The 23,167-nt window shown below is 50.0% G+C and overlaps 1 protein-coding gene across 2 annotated transcripts in view; it reads left to right on the top strand.

The window, feature by feature from the left end:
* Positions 1–21,794: 21,794 nt before the first annotated feature.
* Positions 21,795–23,167, top strand: part of LOC105497152 (leucine rich repeat containing 4B) — a 55,362-nt gene continuing 53,989 nt past the window's right edge. The window contains exon 1 of one of the 2 annotated variants that reach the window (XM_011767967.3): positions 21,795–22,288. The gene's annotated coding sequence lies outside the window, so the exon portion shown is untranslated. The remainder of the gene's footprint in view (positions 22,289–23,167) is intronic. The other variant, XM_011767966.3, reaches the window with a different exon arrangement.

Here is a 23,167-nt window from a genome sequence, read left to right as displayed (position 1 = left end):
CAAATGAGCAACAAATGTTTTGGCCAGGCGCGGTGGCTCACGCCTGTAATCCCAGCACTTTGGGAGGCCGAGGCGGGCGGATCACAAGGTCAGGAGATCGAGACCACAGTGAAACCCTGTCTCTACTAAAAATACAAAAAAAATTAGCCGGGCGTGGTGGCGGGCGCCTGTAGTCCCAGCTACTCAGGAGGCTGAGGCAGGAGGATGGCGTGAACCCAGGAGGCGGAGCTTGCAGTGAGCTGAGATCGCGCCACTGCACTCCAGCCTGTGCGACAGAGAGAAACTCCGTCTCAAAAAAAAAAAAAAAAAAAAAAAAAATGTTTTAAGGTGCTACTGAATGCTAGAGAGAGTACAGCCAAACAGACATTCGTGCTGATACTCAGTTGTCAGAAGGTAAATTGCTACCACCATTTTGGAAAGCAATTTGATGGAAGGTGTCAAATACAGGAACAATGCCCACACCCTGAAAATATCCCATGCCTGGGAATTCACCTGAAAGTCAGAGGCTTACAAACAACGAGGTTCGTCATGATATTATTTATCATAGTTTTTATTTATTTATTTTTATTTATTATTTAATTTTTGAGATGCAGTCTCGCTCTTGTCACCCGGGCTGGAGTGCAGCGGTGTGATCTCGGCTCACTGCAATCTCTGCCTCCCAGTTTCAAGTGATTCTCCTGCCTCAGCCTCCTGAGTAGCTGGGATTACAGGCGCACGCCACCACACTCAGCTACTATTTGTATTTTTAGTAGAAACGGGGTTTCGCCATGTTGGCCAGGCTGGTCTTGAACTCCTGACCTCAGGTGATCTGCCCACCTCAGCCTCCCAAAGTGCTGGGATTACAGGTGTGAGCCACTGTGCTCGGCCTTTATTTTTATTTTTTATTTTTATTTCTTTTTTGGACAGAGTCTTGCTCTGTCACCCAGGCTGGAGTACAGTGGTGCCATCTCAGCTCCCTGCAACCTCCACCTCCCGGGTTTAAGCGATTCTCCTACCTCAGCTTCCTAAGTAGCTGGGACTATAGGCACGCACCACCAAACCTGGCTAATTTTTGTATTTTTAGTGGAGACGGGACTTTACCATGTTAGCCAGGCTGGCCTCAAACTCCTGAGCTCAAGAGATCCACCCGCCTCGGCCTCCCAGAGTTCTGGGATTACAGGCATGAGCCACCATGCCAGGCCTAATTTTTGAAAAATAAAATTACCAGAGTATCCAACTAGAAAGGAATGGTTAAATTAACCATGCTGTATCCACCCAACAGAATATTACACAGCCATTTAAAATGACATGTTAAAGAATATATGTACGAGCATGAAAATGCTGATAAGGTAATGTTCAGTGAACAAAAGCAGAGTGCAGACATTTTATGAAGTATGAAATTAGATGTTAAAGACTCCATAGACTCTTAAGGGGGGACTGTATTTGGAAGGTGAGGGTATGGAACTTTTTCTGCCTTTCTCTGTTTTCCGCCTGTTCTCTCGTGATCATTGCAGCAGACAGAATAAAAATGCTCAAGTCCTGATCCCTGGGACCGATCAATGTATTATCTTAACATGGCAGAAGGGACTTTGCAGGTATGACTAAGTCAAGAATCTTGAAATGGGGAAGATATCCTGAATTGTCACAGTGGCCCCAGTGGAATCACAGGGACCTTCTAAGAGGGAGTGGGGGAGATCAGAGTCAGAGACAGCAGCATGACCATGCAAGGGAAACGGAAACATTCCTTGACCACCCCCACACTCCCAACCTCACAGGACACGCAACAGCACTGTGGCTTGACTGTTCGGCTTGACTGTTCGGCTACCGCACACTCAAACCCCTTATGCAGATGGGCAGGTGCAGGATCGAGGGCAAGCACTTTTTGGGCTCCAGCCCCATGGTAACTTCTAAGGGCGGGTGCCTGTGACCCCCAAAGCCCCAGTGGGCATGCTACAGTGTCCTTATACCTCTGCCATCTGCAGACGGCTTAAGTGTTAAGCAGCTCAGTGCCCTCTTGGTACCCGGGTTCTTGTCAGGTGCCGGTCACAGAATCAGGTCACACACAAGCTTGAAGGATGGTGAATGTAAGGGTTTTATTGAGTGGTGGAGGTGGCTCTCAGTGGGATGGATGTGGAGCTGGAAAGGGGATGGAGTGGGAAATGATCTTCCCCTGGAGTTCAGCTGTCCCTCAGCCAATGTCCTCTCCAACCATCCCCAGCCAAACTCCTCCCAAAGTTCAGACGCTCCTTCTATTCTCTCCTCCTCTGCCGTGCTGCTCTTCTGCTCTTCTGTTCACCTGCTTGTCTGCTCATCTGCTGGTGGAGCCTGGGGTTGCCATAGCAGCTATAGAAAACTAATATAACCATGCATTTTGAAAAAGTGGGCCAGGCATGCTGGCTTACACCTATAATCCCAGAACTTTGGGAAGCTGAGGTGGAGGATTGCTCGATCCCAGGAGTTTGAGACCAACCCGGGCAACATGGTGAGACCCTGTCTCTACAAAAAATTAGCTGGGTGTGGTGGTATGTGCTTGTAGTCCCAGCTACTTGGGAGGTTGAGGTGGGAGACTGGCTTGAGCCTGGGAGGTCAAGGCTGCAGCGAGCCATGATCATGCCATTGCACTCTAGCCTGGGCAACAGAGCAAGACCCTGTCTCAAAAAAATAAGAAGTGCTATCACTTTTTTGTGTAGTTTCTGTTTAAATCTTTTTTTTTTTTTTTTTTTTTTTTTTTTTTTTTTTTTTTTGAGACGGAGTCTTGCTCTGTCACCCAGGTTAGAGTGCAGTGGTGCGATCTTGGCTCACTGCAAGCTCCACCTCCCGGGTTCAAACCATTCTCCTGCCTCAGCCTCCCGAGTAGCTGGGACTACAGGTGCTCGCCACCACGCCCGGCTAATTTTTTGTATTTTTAGTAGAGACGGGGTTTCACCATGTTAGCCAGGATGGTCTCGATCTCCTGATCTCGTGATCTGCCCACCTTGGCCTCCAAAAGTGCTGAGATTACAGGTGTGAGCCACCACGCCTGGCCTTTTTTTTTTTAGACAGAATTTTGCTCTTGTCGCCTAGGCTGGAGTGCAATGGAGTGATCTTGGCTAGCCTCTTGAGTACCTGGGATACAGGTACGTGCCACCACGCCCAGCTAATTTTTGTATTTTAGTAAAGATGGAGTTTCACCGAGTTGGCAAGGCACCTGACCCTTGTTTAAATCTTTTGCTCATTTATCAGGTTGCTTGTCTTTTCTGTTGTTGATCTGTAGAAGTTCTTTATATTTTTTGCATTTGATTCCTTTGTCAAATACAGTCAGCCCTCTGTATCCATGGGTTCCACAAATTCAGCCAACAATGTACTGAAAATGTCTGGAAACAGCCCGGACAACGTGGTGAAAACCCATCTCTACAAAAAATACAAAAATTGACCGGGTGAGGTGAATCACGCCTATAATCCCAACACTTTGGGAGGCTGAGGCAAGTGGATCACTTGAGGATGGGAGTTCAAGACCAGCCTGACCAACATGGAGAAACCCTGTCTCTACTAAAAATACAAAAAATTAGCCAGGCATGGTGGCACATGCCTGTAATCCCAGCTACTCAGGAGGGTGAGGTAGGAGAACCTAGATGGCGGAAGTTGTGGTGAGTCAAGATTGCGCCATTGCACTCCAGGCTGGGCAACAAGAGCAAAACTCTGTCTCAAAAAAAAAAAAAAAAAAAAAATTAGCCGGTTGTGGTGGCAGGCACCTGTAGTCCCAGCTACTCAGGAGGCTGAGGCAGGAGAATCACTTGAGCATGGGAGGCAGAGGTTGCAGTGAGCTGAGCTCACACCACTACACTCCAGCCTGGATGACAAAGCAAGACCCTGTCTCAAAAAAGAAAAGAAAGAAAGGAAGAAAGGAAGAAAGGAAGGAAGGAAGAGAAAAGAAAAGAAAATGTTAAAAATAATAATAATACGATTAAAAATAACAGATTTTTTTAAAGCAATATGGTGTAACAACTATTTACGGAGTATTTACAATTTATTAGGTATTACAAATAATGTAGAGATGGCCTGAAATACAGGAGGATGTAGGTGGGTTATGCAAATACTATACCTTTTTACATAAGGGACTTGAGCATCCACAGATTTCCTTATCCAAGAGGGTCCTAGAAACATTCCCCCATGAATGCTGAGGGAGAATTGTATATGTAATGTGAATATTTTTAGCAGCCTGTTGCTTGTCTTTTCATTTTCTTTTTTATTTTTTGAGATGGAGTCTCACTCTTTTGCCCAGGCTGGAGTGCAGTGGTGAGATCTCAGCTCACTGCAACCTCTGCCTCCTGGGTCCAAGCAATTCTCCTGCCTCAGCCTCCTGAGTGGCTGGGACTACAGGCATGCACCATCACTCCCGGCTAATTTTTGCATTTTTAGTAGAGACAGGGTTTCACCATGTTGGTCAGGCTGGTCTCGAACTCCCGACCTCAGGTGATCTGCCTGCTTTGGCCCCCTGAAATGCTGGGATTACAGGTATGAGCCACCGAGCCCAGCCTTCATTTTCTTAATAATACTGTGGTATTCATCCAGGTTGTTGCTTAAGTCAGTAGTTCATTGCTTTACTTGCTTTTATGTATTCTCTTCCATTATTAGACCACAATTTGTTTGTCTATTTGAAACCCACACACTAGTCCCATAGATGGCTTTTGGATAAACAGAGAAATTGACCGTTCTGGTCTTAAAGCTTGACCCTTACATTTGTTTTATCTGAATTCCTTCCTCAGGAAACTACCTTCAGGCCTCTCAAAAAAAAGTATTAAAGAACTGAGACTCACCAGGTCACCATATCCAGACAATGAGGTAATGGATCCCCTCATTCATCATGAATTGCTCTGACTTCTGTGTTAAAAATCATTTGATAATAAATATGGGTCTATATAAGAATTCTCTATTCTATTCTATTCTATTCTTTTTTGTGGGCCGCGGGAACAGGGTCTCTTCTGTGGCCCAGGCTGGAGTGCAATGATGCAATCATGGCTGACGGCAGCCTCAACCTCCCAGGCTCAAGCAATCCCCCCACCTCAGCCTCCCAAGTAACTGGGACTACAGGCACACACCACCACACCTGGCTAAATTTTTGTAGAGACAGGGTCTCGCTATGTTGCCTAGTCTTGTCTCAAACTTATGGGCTCAAGGGATCTTCCTGCCTTGGCCTTCCAAAGTGTTGGGATTACAGGCATGAGCCATTGTGCCAGCCTCTGTTTTGCTCTTAATTGTCTGTTCTTATGCGGATACCACATTGTCTTGGTTACTGCAGCTTTATGGTAAGTTTGAAATCAGATAGTTTGAATCCTCCAATTTTGTTTTTCTTTTTCAAGATTGTTTTTTCTATTCAAGATCCCTGTAATCCCAGCACTTTGGAAGGCTGAGGCGGGCAGATCACCTGAGGTCAGGTGTTCAAGACCAGCCTGGCCAACATGGTGAAACCCTGTCTCTACTAAAAATACAAAAATTAGCTGGGCATGGTGACAGGTGCCTGTAATTCTAGCTACTTGGGAGGCTGAGGCCGAAGAATCGCTTGAACACGGGAGGAGGAGGTTGCAGTGAGCCAAGATTATGCCACTGCACTCCAGCCTGGGTGACAGAGTGAGACTCCGTCTCAAAAGAACAACAAAAAAAGAAGTCTTGCACATCTTTTGCTAAAGTTATTCCTATGCATTTTGTATGTTTTCTGCTATTTTGAGTGCAAAATTTTGCAAAATTTCATTTTGCATCAGTATATAAAAATATAATTAAAAATTTTTATATTGACCTTTTATTTTTCAAAATAGCTAAATTCACGTTTGTTCTAGAAGTTGTTTTGTAAGTTCCTAAGGCCTTTTTTTACATATATGTTGTTGTTTTGAATAAAGATAGTTTTAAAGTTTTTTTCTGCATCTATTGAGATAATCATTTGACTTTTCCCTTTATTGTGTTATGTGCTAAAGTATATTCACTGCTTTTTGAATGTTAAACAAATCTTGCTTTCCTGGTCTAAGTCCCACTTGCTTACGATGTATTAACCTTTTCATATATTACTATTTTGATTTTCCAGTATTTTATTAAGGGCTTTTCCATCTGTGTTCATAAGGGATATTGGTCTGTAATTTTCTTTTCTTGTAATGTCAGCTTTTGATATCAGGATTATACTGCCTTGTGAAATGATTTTGGAAGTGTTTCTTCCTCTTCTGTTTTCTGAAAGAGTTTGTGTAACGTCTGGAATTTATCTCTGCTTTTTATTATTTATTTTATTTATTTATTTATTTATTTATTTATTTATTTATTTTTGAGACGGAGTCTCGCTCTGTCGCCCAGCCCAGGCTGGAGTGCAGTGGCGCGATCTCGGCTCACTGCAAGCTCCGCCTCCCGGGTTCACGCCATTCTCCTGCCTCAGCCTCCCGAGTAGCTGGGACTACAGGCGCCCACAACCGCGCCCGGCTAATTTTTTTGTAATTTTTAGTATAGACGGGGTTTCACTGTGGTCTCGATCTCCTGACCTTGTGATCCGCCCGCCTCGGCCTCCCAAAGTGCTGGGATTACAGGCGTGAGCCACCGCGCCCGGCCTATTTATTTATTTATTTTTGAAACAGATTATCTCTCTGTCACCCAGACTGGAGTGTAGTGGCATGATCTTGGCTCACTGCAACCTCCACCTCCCAGGTTCCAGCGATTCTCTGGCCTCAGCCTCTCAAGTAGCTGGGACCACAGGCATGTGCCACCACACCTGGCTAATTTTTGTATTTGTTGGAGAGATAGGGTTTCACCATGTTAGCCAGGCTGGTCTCAAACTCTTTATCTCAAGTGATCTGCCCACCTTGGCCTTCTAAAGTGTTGGGATTATAGGCATGAGCCACCGCACCTGGCCATCCCTCTGATTCTTTGTTTGTTTGTTTGTTTGTTTTTGTTTTTGAGACAGGGTCTTGGATCTGTCGCCCAGACTGGAGTGCAGTGGCATGATCTCAGCTCACTGCAAGCTCCACCTCCCGGGTTCACACCATTCTCCTGCCTCAGCCTCCCGAGTAGCTGGGACTACAGGCATGTGCCACCACACCTGGGTAATTTTTGTATTTTTAGTAGAGACTGGGTTTTGCCTGTTTGCCAGGCTGGTCCCTGGGCACGGTGGCTCATGCCTATAATCCCAGCACTTTGGAAGGCCGAGGTGATGGATTGCTTGACCTCTGATTCTTTTCATAGTTTCTGTATCTCCGCTGAGATTTTCCATCTCTCACTCCCTGTGCATATTTTCCTTTAAGTCGCTGAACATATTTGTAATCACTGTTGTAAAATTCTTGGCTCTCAATTCCAATATCTGGGTTACCTTGAGGCCTGTTTCTATTGGCTTCTTCTTCTTCTTTTTTTTTTTTTTTTTTTTTTTTTGAGACGGAGTCTCGCTGTGTCTCCCAGGCTGGAGTGCAGTGGCGTGATCTCGGCTCACTGCAAGCTCCGCCTCCCGGGTTCACGCCATTCTCCCGCCTCAGCCTCCCAAGTAGCTGAGACTACAGGCGCCCGCCACCACGCCCGGCTAGTTTTTTTTTTTTTTGTATTTTTAGTAGAGACGGGGTTTCACCATGTTAGCCAGGATAGTCTCGATCTCCTGACCTCGTGATCCACCTGCCTCGGCCTCCCAAAGTGCTGGGATTACAGGCTTGAGCCACCGCGCCCGGCCCTTCTTTTTTTTTTCTTTTTTTTCTTTTTGCTTTTGTTTAGGACACATTTTTCTGTTGTTTGTTTGTTTGTTTGTTTTTGCAGGTTTCATGTTTTCTAGCTGAATGTTGAACATTATGGATGGCGCATAGTAGGGACCCTGAATGATGTTGTCTTCCTTTGAAAAGTGTTGAGTTTTGGGCCGGGTGCAGTGGCTCACGCCTGTAATCCCAGCACTTTGGGAGGCCGGGGCGGGCAGATCACCTGAGGTCAGGAGTTCAAGACCAGCCTGGCCAACATGGCGAAGCTGGGACGTCTCTACTAAAAATATAAAAATTAGCTGGGCGTGGTGGCGGGTGCCTGTAATCCCAACTACTCAAGAGGCTGAGGCAGGAGAATCGCTTGAACCCAGAAGTTGCAGTGAGCCGAGATCAAGCCATTGCACTCCAGCCTGGGCAACAGAACAAGACTCTATCTCAAAAAAGAAAGAAAGAGAGAAAGAGAAAGAGAAAGAGAGAGAGAGAGAGAGAGAGAGAGAGAGAGAGAGAGAGAGAGAGAGAGAGAGAGAGAGAGAGAGAGAGAGAGAGAGAGAGAGAGAGAGAGAGAGAGAGAGAGAGAGAGAGAGAGAGAGAGAGAGAGAGAGAGAAAGAAAGAAAAGAAAGAAACAGACAGAAAGAGAGAAAGAAAGAAAGAGAAAGAAAGAAAGGAAGGAAAAGTGTTGAGTTTTGTTCTGAAAGGCAGTTACTGGAAGATATTTTGGATCCTATTGGGCTTGGGGTTTGATTGGTTTTTGTTTGTTTGTTTGTTTTGGGTGTTTTTTTTTTTTTTTTTTTTTTTTGAGACAGTCTCACTCTGTTGCCCAGCCTGGAGTGCAGTGGTGTGATGTCGGCTCACTGCAACCTCTGCTTCCTGAGCTCAAGCAGTCTTCTCACCTCAGCCTCCAGAGAAGCTGGGACCACAGACCCTTGCCACCAAACCCGGCTAATTTTTATATTTTTTGTAGAGACGGTGTTTCACCATGTTGCCCAGGCTGGTCTTGAACTCCTAGCCTCAAGCAATCAACCCGCCTCGGCCTCCCAAAGAGCTGGGATTATAGGCGTGAGCCACCACGCCCAGCCCAGGCTTGGTTTTGACTCACTGTTAGGATAGGTCCATTTTACTTCTCTTCCTAGTCCTGGAGCATGGCCCTTACTATAGGGTATGGGCCTTACTCCTAAAGCATGGCCTTCCTGAGCTTTCAAATGAACGCCCGGAAGCTTAGCGAGGGCCCCCCACTCTGATTGGGCGGGAGACTCAGCATCTCCTAGCACTGCATGATGGCTTTTATTTCTGCTCATCTCTCATCTTTGTAGCAGCTACTTCCAACTGGGACTCATGGAGTCTTGTCCTCTGCAAACACTGTCCAGTCCTTAGCCAAGGACCTATGGGGAACTCCTCACAGCCTTCTGGGGGCCAACCTCATGTAGCTCCCTCTTCCCCACTGCCCTGTCCTGCAAATTCCAGCCTTGTCAGCAGCCCCCAGAGCACTCTCTCTGCCTCCTCAGCTCAGTAAGACTGCTCTGGGCCAGGCGCGGTGGCTCACTCCTGTAATCCCACCACTTTGGGAAGCTGAGACAGGCAGATCCCTTGAGGCCTGCCTGTCTCAGCTTTGGCAGCATAGCAAAACCCTGTGTCTACTAAAAATACAGAAATTACCCGGGCGTGATGGCACGTGCCTGTAATCCCAGCTACTCGAGAGGCTGAGGCAGGAGAACTGCTTGAACCCAGGAGGTGGAGGCTGCATTGAGCCGAGATCGCACCATTGCACTCCAGCCTGGGCAACAGCGAGACTCAGTCTCAAAAAAAAAAAAAAAAAAAAAGAAGAGAATAGAAAGAAGATAAGAGAAAACACGAAAAACAACTGCACTGTTTTAGCCCCTTATCTCTGTGCCGTGGTAGGGACAGGGCTCCCGGTGAGGAACCTGGGCCAATACATGGGCTCACCTTCACCATCGTCTCCTCTCAAGGATCGCAGTCCTCTTTCCACGGTTCAATGCCTGGAAGCAGTGGCCCTCCTATATTTTGTCCAGTTTCACAGTTGTTTTTCGCAGGAGGGCACGTCTGGTGCCAGTGACTCATCCCAGCCGTACGCAGGAGCTCCCGATGTGTTACATTTGTAATGGGGGAAAAAAAAAAAACCCTCATGATTCAATTTTGTCCCAAACATTATGGCAGAGTAGAAAGAACATGTGCTCCGGAGTGCAGTAGAACAGGTCTCAATTCCACACTCTGATGCTTCGTTCCTGTGCGGTGGTCTTGCGCAAGCACCTCAGCTCTTTGCACTTGAGTCTTCTCTATAAAGTGGAGAGGAGGATATTAATAGCACCTTCCTTGCAGGATTGTTGGTGGGGTCAGAAGTAACCCAAGCACTTATCTCATGCACAGTAGACCAAGGAGAACAATTAATGCTGTGTTATGGGGAGGGATGATTCTGTTTCAAGAAAGGTATTTAAAGTGCAGAGCAGCCTGCATGGATTGTACGTAATATTCCACAAATTCCATGAAAATACTCAGTTCTCCTGGCATTTTCCAGACACTGGGAATGTAGTCATCACTGAAAATAGACCAGGTCTTTGGTCTCATGGAGTTTGCCCTCAAGTGAGGGAAGACAGTGAGTAGTAAGGAAACAAGTGAAGAAAATTTCAGGCTGGGCATGATGGCTCATGCCTGTAATCACAGCATTCTGGGAGGCCGAGGAGGGCAGATCAATTGAGGTCAGGAGTTCGAGACCAGCCTGGCCAACATGACAAAACCCCTTCTCTACTAAAAATACAAAAATTAACCTGGCGTGGTGGTGGGCGCCTGTAATCCCAGCTACTCAGGAGGCTGAGATACAAGAATTGCTTGAACCTGGGAGGCAGAGGTTGCAGTGAGCCAAGATCACGCCACCACACTCCAGCCTGAGCAACAGAGGGAGACTCTGTCAGAAAGAAAGAAAGAGAGAAAGAGAGAGAAAGAGAGAGAGAGAGAGAGGAAGGAAGGAAGGAAGGAAGGAAGGAAGGAAGGAAGGAAGGAAGGAAGGAAGGAAGGAAGGAAAGAAAAGAAAGAAAAGAGAATGGCTTGAACCCAGGAGGCGGAGCTTGCAGTGAGCCAAGATTGTGCCACTGCACTCCAGCCTGGGCGACAGAGCGAGACTCCGTCTCAAAAAAAAAAAAAAAAAGAAGAGATGTCAAGGAGCCATTTGTATACCTGCAGGAGGAGCTCGGCACAGAGTTCAGAGTAGGACACCTATACTGGGGAGTCATCGGCTGCCCGAATTTTTTGTTTGTTTGTTTTGTTTTGTTTTTTGAGACAGGGTCTCGCTCTGTCACCCAGGCTGGAGTGCAGTGGTTCGATCTTGGCTCACTGCAACCTCCACCTCCCGGGTTCAAGTGATCCTCCCACCTCAGCCTCCCGAGTAGCTGAGATTACAGGTGCCCACCACTACACCTGGCTAATTTTTGTATTTTTAGTAGAGACAGGGTTTCACCATGTTGGTCAGGCTGGTCTCGAACTCCTGACCTCAAGAGATCTGCCCGCCTCAGCCTCCCAAAGTGCTGAGATTACAGGCCTGAGCCACTACGCCCGGCCTGGTTGTCTGGATTTAAAGCCACACAACTGGGTCACCTAGGGGTAGAGAACAGAGCACAAAGAGGGCTGGGATCCAGTGGCTTTCCTCCCACACTTAGGGGGCAAGCAAAGGAGGGGAACTGGCAGACGAGTCCTAGAAGGCCCAGCCAGGTGAAAGAGGAGGAAATGAGGAGGGTTTGAAGTCATTGAAGCCATGAAAAGACATTGGTTTCCAGGAGATTCTGTGGCCAGTGCTGCCAAGTGCAAGAGTGGGATGAGGGTAGAGAAGTGGCCGTTGAATGTGCAGTGCCGAGGCCATTGGTGGCCTTGGACAGGGACAGCTTGGTCGGGGGTGGGAGGCAGAAGCCCAGCTGGTGTTTGGAGAGGAACTAGGACATGAAGAAGGAGAGGTAGCTTTTGTGAAGTTTTGCTGAGAAGAACAAGAGAAGCGGGTGGTCGCTGCAGGGAGATGTATCAGAGGAGGGGCATGATGGTGTGGTTCCTCTTTAAGACGGGAGAGACTAGGGAAATCTTAAAGGCTGGTGCAGACAGGGAGAAGCGTTTATGCAGGAGGGGAGTGGTTAATTGCAAGCAACAACGTGCCCTAAATGTGACTTCTCTCAGATGAATCTCCCCCAAATTTTTTATGAAAAATATCATATATCCAGAAAGCTGAAAAAAAATTGAGCATCCATATGTCCACCACTTTGATTCCGTCGTTGTTAATATTTGAGATGCTGAATGATTTGAGAGGAGGTTGCAGACGCAAATGCTTCCATACGAATCTCCTAAGATAAGAACACTCTAGGCCAGGCGTTGTGGCTCGTGCCTGTAATCCCAGCACTTTGGGAGGGTGAGACAGGCAGATCACTTGAGGCCAGGAGTTCGAGACCAGTCTAGGCAATGTACAGAAACATGGGAAAACTCTACAAAAAAAAAATACAAAAGTTAGCCAGCCATAGGGGTGCACACCTGCAGTCCCAGCTACCCAGGAGGCTGAAAAGAAAAGATGGCTTGAACCAGGGAGGTAGAGGTTACACCAAGCCAAGACTGTGCCACTGCACTCCAGCCTGGGCAACAGAGTGAGACCTTGTCTCAAAAACAAAACAAAACAAACAAATTAAAAAAACAAAAAACAAAAAAAAATCAAAAAAAAAAGAAAGAAAAAATAAGAACATTTTCCTACATAACTACAATATTATATCATATTACACCCAAGAAGAGTAACCGTAGCTCCCTAGCGCTTCTAAGATCAAGTCCAAATTCACATTATCCCGCTTGTCCAGAGATTGCCTTTTAGGACTTTAAAAAAATACTATGGGCTGGGCACAGTGGCCCACATGTATAATCCTAGTGCTTTGAGAGGCCAAGGCAGGAGGATCGTGTGAGGCCAGGAGTTGAAGATCAGCCTGGGCAACATAGCAAGACCCCATCTCTTAAAAAAAAAAAGTTTAAAAATTAGCCAGGTGCAGTAGCTGCCATCTGTAATCATAGGCACTTTGGGAGGCCGAGGCGGGCAGATCACTTGAGGTCAGGAGTTTGGGACTAGCCTGACCAACAAGGTGAAACCTTGTCTCTACTAAAAATACAAAAGAAAAAATAATTACCCAGGCATGGTGGTGTGCGCCTGCAGTTTCAGCTACTTGGTAAGCGGAGGCAGGAGAATGACTTGAGCCTGGAAGGTGGAGGTTGCATTGAGCTGAGATCGTGTCACTGCACTCCAGCCTGGGTGACAGAGCGAGAGTCCGTCTCAAAAAAAAAAAAAAAAATTAGCCAGGTGTGGTAGCACCTGCCTGTAATCCCCGCTACTCAGAAGGCTGTGGCAGGAGGATCACTTAAGCCCAGGAGTTGGCGGCTGCAGCGAACTATGATTACACCACCGCACTCCAGCTTAAGCAAAAAAGTGAGACTCCATCTCCAAAAAAAAGAAAAAAAGAAAAAAGAAATGTTGCAAACCAGGATCCAAGCAAGGCTCAAGCATTGCATGTGGTGGTTATAGCTCCTTAATCTATTTTAATTTAGAGCAACCACTCCAGCCCGTGTCTCTGCTCCATGACGGTGACTTTTTGGAGGGACCAGGCTGGCTGCCTCCTAGAATGCCCCACATTCTGGATTTGCCTGATTGTTCCTTCACAGTGTCTCCCAGCTTGTTTCTCTCTCCTAGTTCCTGTAGATGGAAATGGGAGCTCGTGCAGAGGTTCCCCCACATTCTCAGTTCACAGCACCTCAGTCATTTTCTCATGGTGTCCCTAACCCAGAAAGAAATACTTGGTGGTTCCGTTATTAAGTAGTTATGTTCATACAGCTTAAGAAGTCTTGTTCTAGCAACTTAGCACCAGCTAGAAAACTAAGGCACACAAATTGAAAGAAAAAATAATTTATTTCATCCTTTTTTTTTTTTTTTTTTTTTTTTAACTGATACAGAGTCTTATTTTGTCACCCAGGCTGGAATGCAGTGGTGTGATCTCAGCTCACTGTAACCTCCGCCTCTGGGGTTGAAGTGATCCTCCTGCTTCAGGCACCAGAGTAGCTGAGGCTGCAGGTGTGCGCCACCACACCGGGCTACTTTTTGTATTTTTAGTAGAGATGGAGTTTCACCAACGAGTTTTGCCATGTTGGCCAGGCTGGTCTCGAACTCCTGGTCTCAAATGATCTGCCCCGCTTGGCCTCCCAAAGTGCTGGGATTATAGGCATGAGCCACGGTGTCTGGCCTTTATTTCAGTCTTAAATGGCACTGATTACTTACTAATGGGGTATATACACCTCTCACACTTTGGAATCAGATTGGACACCACCACCCTCATTTCCTGTTCCACAAACAGGTAGTGCTTGCTTTTAATCATGGAACTGCCAAAAACTCAGCTTCACGGAGATAATATCATCCCTCTAACGTAGCATAATCTAATGTTGAAACTGTGGACTGTCCCAAGCCATGAGGTCATGGTGGTGTCTGAGAGATGTCAACCATCACTGTGTTTCATTTGAAAAATTTAAAGATCCTGTAACCAGTTGTGTGCTGGAGCCAGCCAGTGCTGGCTTTCCAAGCAGAAGCAAAAAAAAAAAAAGTACATCTCTCCTCTACTGAGTGTTGAGAACTGGTTGGTAAACGTTTACCACCATAGGACTGCCGTGGCCTGCTATGAATTTGCTGTAGTCACCCCAGGGTGTCTTGGCATCTAGTTTGGGAACCACAGGTCTTGGGGCTTAATTAGATTTACTTTAAATGCTCCTGGCAAGAAAATGTTGTAAGTGATGCTCTGTTTTTGTTTTTGCTTTTTCCCAAGACGGAGTCTTGTTCTGTCATCCAGGCTGGAGTGCAGTGGTGTGATCTTGGCTCACTGCAACCTCCACCTCCCGGGTTCAAACAATTCTCCTGCCTCAGCCTCCCTAGTAGCTGGAACTACCGATGCGTGCCACCACGCCTGGCTAATTTTTGTATTTTTAGTAGAGATGGGATTTTGCCATGTTGGCCAGGCTGGTCTCGAGCTCCTGACCTCAGGCGATACTCCTGCCTCAGCCTCCCAAAGTGCTGGGATTACAGGCGTGAACCACTGCACCCAGCCAGGAAGCTTTCAATCATAGAAGAGGGCGAAAGGGGAGGGGAAGCCGGTATGTCACATGGTGAGAGAAGGAGCAAAAAAGACAGTGAGGAGGGAGGTGCCAGGCCCTTTTTAACAACTAGATCCCAGTGAACTAATAGAGCAAGAACTCATTCATTGCTGCAGGAATGGCACCAAGATATTGATGAGGGAGTCTGCCTCTGTGACCCAGACACCTCCCCCCAGGCCGCCCATCCAACATCGGGGATCACATTTCAAAAGGAGATTTGGAAGGGACAAGTATCTAAACTCGGTCAGGTGTGGCTCATGCCTGTAATGCCAGCACTTTGAGGGGCCAAGGCAGGAGGACAGCTTGAGCCCAGGAATTTGAGACCAGCCTGGGCAACACAGTGGGGCCCCATCGCTACAAAAAACTTAAAAATTAGCCATGCGTGGTGGCACATACCTATAGTCCCAGCTACTAAGGAGGCTTAGGCGGGAGGATCATTTGAACCCCTTGGGTCAAGGCTACAGTAAGCCATGATTGCATCAATGCACTCCAGCCTGGGTGACAGAGTGAGACCTTGTTTCAAAAAATAAAAAAAATAATAATAAAAAAACACCCAACTATATCAGGTTAGTCCGAGCTGCCTCACAGCATAACTACCTCAGAGCAGTCAGTCAGCTTGTAGAGCTGCCAAAGGCTGGAGTTAATATTTTAGTAAATAAAGCAGAAGCTACATCTTTTTGGTGGCCACAGGCCATTGGTTAAAAAAGTCACAAAGCCGGGCGTGGTGGCTCAAGCCTGTAATCCCAGCACTTTGGGAGGCCAAGATGGGCGGATCACGAGGTCAGGAGATCGAGACCATCCTGGCTAACCCGGTGAAACCCTGTCTCTACTAAAAAAAAATACAAAAAACTAGCCGGGCGAGGTGGTGGGCACCTGTAGTCCCAGCTACTTGGGAGGCTGAGGCAGGAGAATGGTGTAAACCCGGGAGGCAGAGCTTGCAGTGAGCTGAGATCAGGCCACTGCACTCCAGCCTGGGCAACAGAGCGAGACTCTGTCTCAAAAAAAAAAAAAAAAAAAAGTCACAAAAGCCCTCCCAGTTTCAAGGGCTTTTATTTATCAAAGGTATACCTCACTGCCAATCAGCATGTCTGATGGGATGAGACAGGGGAAAGTGTCAGTCTCGTCGTAAGAAGAGCCTGAGGGACGGGGCAATGATTACAGTCATCTTCAGGAAATGTAGCCTGTCACACTGACTCAGGACAAGTGCAGACATTCTGGAAACCAGACAAGCAGGCAATAGGGACGTTACCCTGCTGTGAGGATGGAGTACCCAGCTCTGTGCTTCTCTTTCAGTGACCGTTCATCTCTCCTAACAGGAGGGTTAGGGTTTGGATTAGAGGCACAGGGTCTTTGTCCATTGGGGCTGCTACAGAAAAATACCTTCGATTGGGTAAATTTATTTATTTATTTGTTTAGAGACAAAGTTTTGCTCTGTTGCCCGGGCTGCAGTGCAGTGGTACAATCTTGGCTCACTGCAACCTCCACACTTCCTGGGCTCAAACAGTTCTCCTGCCTCAGCCTCCTGAGTAGTTGGGAATACAGGTGCCCACCACCATGCCCAGCCAATTTTCATATGTTTAGTAGAGATGGACGGGGTTTTACCACGTTAGCCAGGCCGGTCTTGAACTCCTGACCTCAAGTGATCCGCCCACCTTGGCCTCCCAAAGTGCTGGGACTACAGGTGTGAACAATCACGCCCGGCCTAGATTGAGTAATTTATAAACAATGGGAATTTTCTCTCGCAGTTCTGAAGGCTGGGAATTCCAAGATGAAGGCGCCAGCAGACTCAGTGTCGGGGGCAGAGCTGTTCTCCATAGATGGTACCTTCTTGCTGTGTCTTCACATAGCAAAAGGGAATAAAGCTCACTCAAACTTCTGGGTTTTTTGTTGTTGTTGTTTGAGACAGGATCTCACTCTGTCCCCCAGGCTGGAGTGCAGTGGCGAAATCTCAGCTTATTGGAACCAGCACCTCCCAGGTTCAAGCGATCCTCTCATCTCAGCCTCCTGAGTAGCTGGGACTACAGGTACATGCCACTATACTGGCTAATTTTTTGTATTTTTTATGGGCTTTGTATTTTTTATGGGTTTTGCCGTATTACCTAGACTGCTCTCAAACTCTTGGACTCCAGTGATCCTCCCACCTCGGCCTCCCAAATGGCTGGGATTACAGGTCTGCGCCACTGGGCCTGGCCAAACCTCTGTTATAAAGTCACTGATGCAGCTGAATGTGCTGGCTCATGGTTGTAATCCTAGCACTTTGGGAGGTTGATGCGGGTGGATTGCCTGAGCTCAGGAGTTCGAGACACCCTGGGCAACATGGTGAAACCCCATCTCTACTAAAATACAAAAAAAAAAAAAGCTGGGCTTGGTGGCAGGGGCCTGTAGTCCCAGCTACTTGGGAGGCTGAGGCACGAGAACTGCTTGAGCCCAGGAGGCAGAGGTTGCAATGAGCAGAGATCGTGCCACTGCAGTCCAGTCTGGGTGACAGAGCGAGAATATTTCCAATAAATAAATAAATAAAGTCACTAATGACATTCATGAGGGCTCTGCCCTTGCAACTTAATCACCTCATCAAGGACCCACCTGTTAATATTGTCACATTGGCAATTAAGTTTCAACATAGGAATTTTGGGGGAACATATTCAGATCATAGCAGTTAGCGATGGTCAGAATTGGAGGTAAGAGCCCAGGCGCAGCAGCTCATGCCTGTAAACCCAGCACTTTGGGAGGCTGAGGCAGGTGAATCACCTGAGGCCAGGAGTTCGAGACCAGCCTGGCCAACATGGTGAAACCCCATCTCTACTAAAAATACAAAACACTGGGCGTGGTGGTGCGCGCCTGTAGTCCCAGCTACTCGGAGGCTGAGGCAGGAGAATCGCTTGAACCCGGGAGGTGGAGGTTGCGGTGAGCCAACATGGCACTACCACACTCTGGCCTGGGTGGCAGAGCCAGGCCCTGTCTCAAAAAAAAAAATAAATAAAAAATAATTGGGGGTAAGGCATAAGGCCAAGCTGCTTTGCACCCATGGTGGTGTGAGCCGCCTTCCCAGAGCTTCCCACCGTGGGTGACAGTCCTGTTACGTCGCAGCCCAGGTGAAGGGTGCCTGGGAGTTGTCCAGTGTAACTGGATAGAACTAAATACAAGAACGCCAGAGTGGCTGTGATTCCTTTAGCCACTGTCCCCCATAAGTCCCACTTTGAGAGATTTTTCTGAACTACAAACCGAACTACATTAAGTGAAAAGTTCATTCATTTTCCCATATTTTATTGATCAAAGGTATACCAAACTGCCAATCATAGCTTCTGATTGGGGTGAGACAGGCAGTGAACACATTGCGTGGATAATTTTTTTTTTAACAGCCCGAAGCAAAGAAATTTGAAATTTAACCTCTGAAATCCCATCCCGAAGGAAATGTACAATTTCCGTGTGTATGTGTGTGTGTGTGTGTTTTCAATGGTGAAAATACCTTTGAGCATTCGTTACTGTGGAGGGTCTCTTACCTGATACCATTTCTGGGGCATCAGAGGCCCCAGTCCATGTTGAAAACATGAATGAAAAATGAGGATCAGTGTTCCGGTTGCTCAGGACTATCACCTGAGTGGGAGATTAGAGTTAAGCCTTAGGGCAAGGTTTAGGGGACAGTGGGGAGTATTAAGGTTTGGTTTTGTGTTTGAGTCAAACCTGGGGCTTCATCCTCACCTTTTTCCACTCTGCTTCTCTTCTTCCTCCACGCCAGACCCGTCTCGCTCCCATCTCTCAAACAGGCCCGGCTTGCTGCCATTTGGGGGCCTCTGCCCTAGGTGCTTGCCCCTGTGCACGCAACGAGCTGTCTCCTTATTTTGGCCTCGGGACAAAAGACACCTCCTCCAGGAGGCCTCTCCTGATCACCTCAAGTCTGTCCTCCTGACCTCCCACCAACTTCTCTCCGCCCTAATTGTCCTCTTATTTTCTTCATTGCTCACACTGCTCTTGGAAATAGGACCTTGAGTTATCCTCTCTGCTGGAGGGTCAGCTCCGCGGGGACAGGTGCAGTCTCCTTCCTGTTCTCCGGCTGGCTCTCAGGACCCTGAACAGCGCCCGGTGCTGAAGGCCCTTGATGAGTTCTGGGGGTTGATGGCAAATTATTTCTCCTTCAGTAAAACAGGGGCAGTCACACCCTCCAGGCAGGGCTGAGACTTAGGCTGCATGGACCAAGAGGGTTCACTGGTTGTTAAAATATTGGAATACTTCCCTGCTTCTCTAAGGGCCCCACCTGACACGGCTTGGCCTCTCACCTGAGACCCTCTTGGTTTGTTTGTTTGTTTTTTGAGACTGAATTTCACTCTGTCACCCAGGCTGGAGTACAATAGTGTGATCTCGGCTCACTGCAACCTCCGCCTCCCAGGTGCAAGTGATTCTTGTGCCTCAGTCTCCCAAGTAGCTGGGATTACAGGCGTGCACCACCATGCCTGGCTAATTTTTGTATTTTTGTATTTTTTTTTTTTTTGAGACAGAGTCTGGCTCTGTCGCCCAGGCTAAAGTGCAGTGGCCCCATCTCAGCTCACTGCAAGCTCCGCCTCCCGGGTTTACGCTGCCGTTCTCGTGCCTCAGCCTCCCAAGTAGCTGGGACTACAGGCACCCGCCACCTCGCCCGGCTAGTTTTTCATATTTTTTTTTAGTAGAAATGGGGTTTCACTGGGTTAGCCAGGATGGTCTCGATCTCCTGACCTCGCGATCCGCCCGTCTCGGCCTCCCAAAGTGCTGGGATTACAGGCTTGAGCCACCGCGCCCGGCCAATTTTTGTATTTTTAGTAGAGATGGGGTTTCACCACCATATTGGTCAGGCTGGTCTCGAACTCCTGACCTCAAGTGATCCACCCACCTCAGCCTCCCAAAGTGCTGGGATTTCAGGTGCGAGCCACCATGCCCGGCTGAGACCCTCTTGTAATGAAAGGGTTAACTCGGGGCTCAGCAGGGGCCTGCTCTCACCTGTGCCCACCGGGGCTCCCATCCCTAAGAGTTGGTACCGCGTGGTTGCAGGATCGATGCCATGCTTGTGAGGTGCTGGGCATCTGGCCTGTGGGAGACCAGCAGGAACCTCGGGCTGCCACCATGTGATTCTGTTTTGTTGGTGTCACCATTGGTCTGGGCCTATTCTGTGCTGGACCCTGGTGCACACACACATTCACTGGTCCAGTCTTGCAAACTAGACTTAAGCGACGACGCCCAGGGGCGGGTGAAACCGGAAGCACCACAGCACCACCTGCCCCTCCCTGGCCCTCGCCTGGCCCCTTCTCAGTTTCTCCTCTCGGCAGCTCTCAGGGCTCAGCGCCCACCAACGCCCACCCGAAACCACCTCTTCTGAACCCACCTGTGACCTGGCTTCTCTCGGGAACCCTGGCTCATTATAGATGTGTCTGGCCCACTTTCCTTCCAGCTTCCAACCCCGACTCTCCCCAGGCTCTGCCTGCAGGGTTAGGGCCACACTTTCCCTCCCTGGGGCTCTCCGAGGAGAAGGGGAAGACGGAGAGTCTGTCCGGGGCCCCCTGGCACTGAAAGAAGGAACCTTCATCTCTCTTCTCTCTCTCCGGAGTCCTCAGTTATTAGTCAGCGTTTTGGGGGATAACAAGGAAGGGGTGAAACTTCTGTGCTAATTTTAACATCGGGAAGGATCTTCAGTGTCCTGGACAGGGGCCACCTCTCTTTGTGGGTTTCTCTGCCCCTGATTCCCGATGTCCCCCTTCCTTGGGGCCCAAGCTTTTGGGGCAGTGGACCGGGGAGGTAGAGGGGAGGGTCGTGGTGACCTCCCAGAGGCCTCTGCATCTGCCCTCCCCCTCCCTGCACCCAAGATGCAGCGCAGCTTCACAGCTCTAAATGCGTCCCCAGCACCCGCTGCCAACACCTGGGGGAGGTGAGAGGAGAGTGGAGAGGGAGGCTGTGGGTTGTGCCCTCTGCCCTTCCCAGGTGCCTCCACCTGCCAGGTCTGGACCAGGGACGAAAGCTAGGAACTGACCTATTCTCCATCTCCCTCAGGGTCCCCCCAGCCCAGGACTGTGCATGCAAACCCCATCCTGGCTCCTCCAAGACCCTCAATGGTCTCTTCTGGAAAATGGGTTTGGGGGTTCTTCTCTTCATGAGGTGGAGGGGCTGACGAAGGGGGCACACAGCAGGGTTCAAGAAAGGCCCTCTGTCCTCTCCCCTACTCCGTCTACTCCCCGGGCTCTTGCCATCCAGTCTTGGGCCCTCAAAGATCCAGTTCCGCAGCTTCTCTCCCCTCCCCCGAGATCTTTCTCCTCCCCCATCCCCCCCGACGGGTCCTTCCCTACGTCTTCCATCCTGTCATCTCTGTCCGACTTAGTTCCTCTGCCTCTTCCGGGTCCTGCCAGCTTCCCCTGATCTTCCTGACAACACCCACCACACTCCCCATTCTTCTCCCCGCAGCCCCCGCTGCCCTCCAGGCCCCTCTGTCCCCTGCAGCCCTCAAAGCTGGGCCTTCCCTCCTTCCTCTTTCCCCTCACTTCCCTGCCCCTGGGCCTCTCCTGCCCATCTCTCTACCAATCTCTCCCTCCACTCCTCTTCTCCCTCCTTTCCTCTTCCTCTACCCACTCTCCCTGCTCCCCCGCCCTCCCCTCCCCTTCATCCAGGACCTTATTGCAGGAGTTTCCCCACCACCCCCTCCCCTCCCCCCCACACCCTCTCCCCTTTCCCTCCTCTCTTCCCTGCTCCCTCCCCTTTTTCTCCCCCTCTTCTTTCCTCCACCCCCTTCCCACTTCCTTCCTTCTTTCCTCCCCTTCCCTCTTCTTTCCTCCCCCCTTTCCCTTCCCTCCCGTCTCCCTCTCCTTTCTTCCCTCCCTCTCCCATCCTCTCCAGTTCTTCCCCCCCCTTTCCTTCCTCCCTCTCCACGCTGCCCTCCCTCCCCTCCCTCTCTCCCCCCTCCTCTCCTCCCGGGCCTCCCTCCCTGCTCCCTCCCTCCGCCCGCCCGCTCCCACCATCATCAGTATTCCGCTCCCGTCTCCGCCGCTCTCGGCTGCTCTCGGTCGCTGCCGCACCGTCCGAGGCGGGGGCCGGGGCCGGGGCCGGGGCCTGGGGGGGGGTGGGGTGGGGGGAGAGCGGCGCCGGCGGGCCCGAGGAGGGAGGAAGGAAGGAAGGAAGGCTGGAAGGAAGGAAGCCAGGAAAGAAAGAAGGAAAGAAAGGAAGGCAAGAAGGAAGGCGGGCGGCGGGCGAGGGCGCCGGGGCCGGACGGCAGGCGGGCGCGAGGCAAGGAGGCAGAGCGGCCCCCCCAGCCCCACCGCCGCCGCTGCGGAAGCCCCCTCCCCACCCAGGAGCCGGGGAGGGGGGAGAGCGCGAGAGGCTCCGGGCCCGGCCGCAGCCCCGCCCCCCGCGCCTCCCCGCAGCGGGCCTTGCACCCCAAATTTCTCAGCCTCATTGGGGGGGTCCTCCCCCCACGGGCCGGGCATGCTGCCCCCCGGAAGGAACCCCTCTCCTCGCTGTGAGTAGCCGCCAAGGGGCACGGGTCGGGGGCGGGGGCCGGAGGCGGAACCGCGGGGGGTGGGTGGGGGACATTCGCTAATTGGGGGACAGTGGTCTTAGGCCTCCTCCGGGATGGGGGGGATGGCAGAGGACAGGGGGCGGGGCCTAATGGGAGGCAGAAGCCGGTTGGGGAGGCGACTGGGTGGGGGTTCTCCGGGCCGGGAGAGTTCTGTGCTGGGTGGGGGGGGTTGTCGCCGCTGCCTGGGGACAGGTTGTGGGGGGTGCGTCCGGCGGTCGCTGCGTATCCAGCTGTGGGGCTGAGGAAGTAGGCTTAGGGTAGGGGGTTCTCCGGGCGTAGGTCCGGGCCCCCCTTTCTGGGGCGGGAGTCCAGGTTATTCCTCTCCCCATGGCCCCTCCCACCCTCCACACCGCTGCTGCTTGGGGTGGGGGGGGCACGCCAGTGATGGGGAGGGGGGAGAGGCGGGCACGGGGTTTCCTTGGTGACCGCGCCTGGCAAGAGCGGTTGCCGTGGCAACCGGGGAGAACCGGGGAGTTTGGGAAGTGAAAATGGGAAAGACGGAGGGGGTGATTGGGGAGTGAGACAGCCCCCTCCCCAGTCTTCAGCCCTTCTCCCTCTGGAGTCACCTCGCCTCCCCTAATGGGCGGCTCGGACCCCTGCCCCTCCCTCTCTCCAAGACCCCCGGTTCCCTGACCCCAGTCGGCTTTGGGGCCTTATATCCTTGGGCACGTGTCTCTCCAGGACCACTGCCTCTCCCACCTCCCTCCGCCCTCCCCTCCTGGAAATCTCTCCTCCTGGGGACCCCCGCCCCCCATTTGCTACCGCCTCACCAGGTTTCCGACCCTAACACCTGCTCTTCTAGGACCTTCTAAGGCACGG

This window comes from Macaca nemestrina, chromosome 20 (assembly GCF_043159975.1).
Source record: "Macaca nemestrina isolate mMacNem1 chromosome 20, mMacNem.hap1, whole genome shotgun sequence".
Taxonomy (NCBI): domain Eukaryota; kingdom Metazoa; phylum Chordata; class Mammalia; order Primates; family Cercopithecidae; genus Macaca; species Macaca nemestrina.
This window is presented reverse-complemented; position numbering and strand designations above follow the sequence as displayed.